This window comes from Limulus polyphemus, unplaced genomic scaffold (assembly GCF_000517525.1).
Source record: "Limulus polyphemus unplaced genomic scaffold, Limulus_polyphemus-2.1.2 Scaffold1675, whole genome shotgun sequence".
Lineage (NCBI taxonomy): Eukaryota > Metazoa > Arthropoda > Merostomata > Xiphosura > Limulidae > Limulus > Limulus polyphemus.
In genome coordinates, this window is record NW_013667285.1 from 144222 (window position 1) to 147647 (window position 3426).

A 3426-nucleotide genomic window follows, 5' to 3' on the forward strand; every position below is an offset into this window, starting at 1 on the left:
CAGTTAACTGTACGCCTCAACCTGCCAAACTTCTTTACTGCAAACTATTATCTACATCCTCAACCTGCCAAACTTCTTTACTGCAAACTATTATCTACAAACAGTTTACATTACTCATAGTTGGTAAGCTGGGGTTTAGTTAACAGTTCACATTACTCATAGTTGGTAAGTTGGGATTTAGTTAATAGTTTACTTTACTTAATTTGATAAGTTGGGGTTTAGTTGACAGTTTACATTACTCATATTTGGTAAATTGGGGTTTACTTAACAGTTTACATTACTCATATTTAGTAAGTTGGGCTTTACTTAACAGTTTCCTTTACTCATATTTGATAAGTTGGGGTTTAGTTGACAGTTTACATTACTCACATTTGGTGTGTTGTATGTGTTGTTAACAGTTTAATATTTTCAATTTTCGTCTTATGAATGTACTTAACACTTTACAATACTTGAGTTTGGTAAGTTGAGGATTAACAGTTTACATTACTCATAGTTGGTAAGCTGGGGTTTAGTTAATAGTTTACATTACTCATATTTGGTAAGTTGGGGTTTAGTTATCAGTTTACGTTACTCATATTTGGTAAGTTGGGGTTTAGTTCTAAACCCCAACTTACCAAATATGAGTAATGTAAACTATTAACTAAACCCCAGCTTACCAACTATGAGTAATGTAAACTGTCAACTAAGCCCCAACTTACCAAATATGAGTAATGTAAACTATTAAGTAAACCCCAACTTACCAAATATGAGTAATGTAAACTATTAACTAAACCCCAGCTTACCAACTATAAGTAATGTAAACTGTTAACTAAACCCCCACTTACCAAACTTGAATAATGTAAACTGTTAACTAAACCCCAACTTACCAAACTTGAGTGATGTAAAGCGTCAACAACACTCTTCACACAGAGATACAGCCAACTAATATTTTGTTAATTAGGCTGGGGAATCAAATTGGTTTCTAAGAAAAAGAACGTTAAGTAGGTAACGCTAGATCATATCCTGCTAACAAAACAGTAATCTTATGATCTAATTATCTGCTTATTCCTCCATAGTGAGATCATACGGTGTTTGCCATAGTCCAAGGTTTAACCTGGAACTATCTTGTTAGAGACAGTGAAAAGCCTGTGCTGATTGAACTTTCACCTTTAATAAATAAGGCTCGATACCACAGACCTTTTTTAGTATAATTGTATTTCCATATTTTCTGTTTTAGGCCATACATTTTTCCCTTAGTTTCAGATCCAACCATTGGAACTATATGTTTTTTTATCTTAGCTCTACATATTCAACTATTGGAAACTATACATTTTTTTTTTCTCTTAGCTCTCAGATCCAACCATTGGAATCTATACTTGATTCACGACCTGGTCGTTATTAGCTCTGTAGGATTCAACAAATTAAATATCACGTTATTAACAAAAACTTGAATTCAGTATCGCCAGAAAAATCATCTCTTTTGAATATTTTAAAATATTTTCCACTCAACATAAACTATGCACCACTAAAAGTGACTCTGAATGAAAATGTCACAACCAGAATCGTACTAAAATTAAGGAGAACACGAGAATGGTATTTCAAAACGAAATGAGCATTTTTTTCTCAGCTTTTATTTGCACTGAATGTTCAATATCAAGTTAACTATATTACTGTACTTTATTAACTGTAATTGGTAAAACGTATTTTTCTAACACACTCTACTGGTTAAATTAGTACTGTTACTAAATGTTTCTTTGTTATCAATTCTAAAAACGCAGGTTTCTTTGTTAGCAGAGTATAATAAGATCTTATCTCTACAGTTTCTTATCTTTACTTGTTATTTGTACCCCAATGGGTCAGCAGTAAGCTTACAGATTTACAATACTAAAATCCAGAGTTCGGTTCCCCGCGGTATACAGGGCGTAGATAGCCCAATTTGTGTATTTGCGTTAAAAAACAACAGACTTATTATTTAGCAACATAGCCCCTGCAGTTTTGTATGTTTATCATGCTCTTGTTTCTATAAACAGTGGCTCAGACATCGATGTTTTTTTTGTTCTTTTTTTGTTTTTGCCGAAAGACTAACTTTCATATATAGTCCTAATGGTGGTATTTAATAAAACATTCCCCACGTTACTCCACTCTTGAAGACAAACTTCTAAATTGCTGAGTTAAGTATTTCGTCCAAACACAACGGGTAGTTATTTTGGTGAACGTTCCATAAATGTGTTTCTTTGTTTTGAATTTCGCGCAAAGCTACACGAGGGCTATCTGCGCTAGCCATCCCTAATTTAGCAGTGAAAGACTAGAGGGAAGACAGCTAGTCATCACCACCCACCGCCAACTCTTGGGCTACTCTTTTACTAACGAATAGTGCGACTGACCGTCACATTATAACGCCCCAACGGCTCAAAGGGCGAGCATGTTCGGTGACGGGATTCGAACCCACGACTCATAAACTACGAGTCGAACACCAAGCCATTGTATAAATAACCGTTATGTTTCATAATAATTAATTTGCTAACATCACTCTGAACTTTAGTCTTCTTGAGTTGTAGGCCAGATAAAAAACAAACAAAAACACACTGTAGATAAACGGGTTCTCTTATCTCCAGCTATTTTAATCAGCACCATGACCAGAACCAATATTCTACCGAGACCCAACTTGGGTTTCGAGCTATAACTTCCAATTATATATATATATATATATATGTGTGTGTGTGTGTGTGTGTGTGTGTGTGAAAGAAGCCAAAAAAGAAACAAAAAAAACAACAACAGAGTACACGAACTCGGTGTCCTCATAGCTAGCTACTGTCGTGATTTTAATGCTGGTTTTATTTACTATGCAGGGGAGAGAGATAACGAGACAGCATATGTAATCAACAATAGAAATTCAGGACTTATCCAGCTAATGCGGATGTGACGTTTGTTTTCTCTTTACTTCTTGTACTTGTGTATTGTTCACGTGAAGCAGCGATAGGTGGTTGCACAGATAAACTGTAAAAAAAATTCTTTTGAGTTCATTATCCAGCTAATGTCACTGTGTTTTGTTTTTTTTCATAACTGACTCTAACAGCTGCGTAACCTTTATCATGGCAATAAATTAAATAGTTTTGTGTCTAAAAGTCAAAGGTCAATATCATAACCGTTAAGAGTAAAAAACACACAAACCGACGTTTTTTTGGCAGAATAAAAGGTAAATATATATTATTACTTACAGCCGACTAGTTTGCTGAATATATTCTAAGCTAACACTAAATATTAGCCCTGATGATGGTAGCTAATATCTACAGTGTTAGCTTAGAATATATTCAGCAAACTAGTCGGCTGTAAGTAATAATGAATATTTTACCTTTTATTGTGCAAAAAACCGTCTGTTTTGGTGTTTTTGCTCTTAATATAGTAGCTCAATGTGCCTGAAAAGAAATTACCATTACCGTTATTTTA

At 34.3% G+C, this 3426-nt stretch overlaps 1 protein-coding gene across 1 annotated transcript in view; it reads right to left on the bottom strand.

The window, feature by feature from the left end:
* The window catches only part of LOC106464522 (cubilin-like), a 14402-nt gene that overhangs the window by 9878 nt on the left and 1098 nt on the right, over nucleotides 1-3426 (bottom strand). The gene's annotated exons all lie outside the window — the stretch shown is intronic.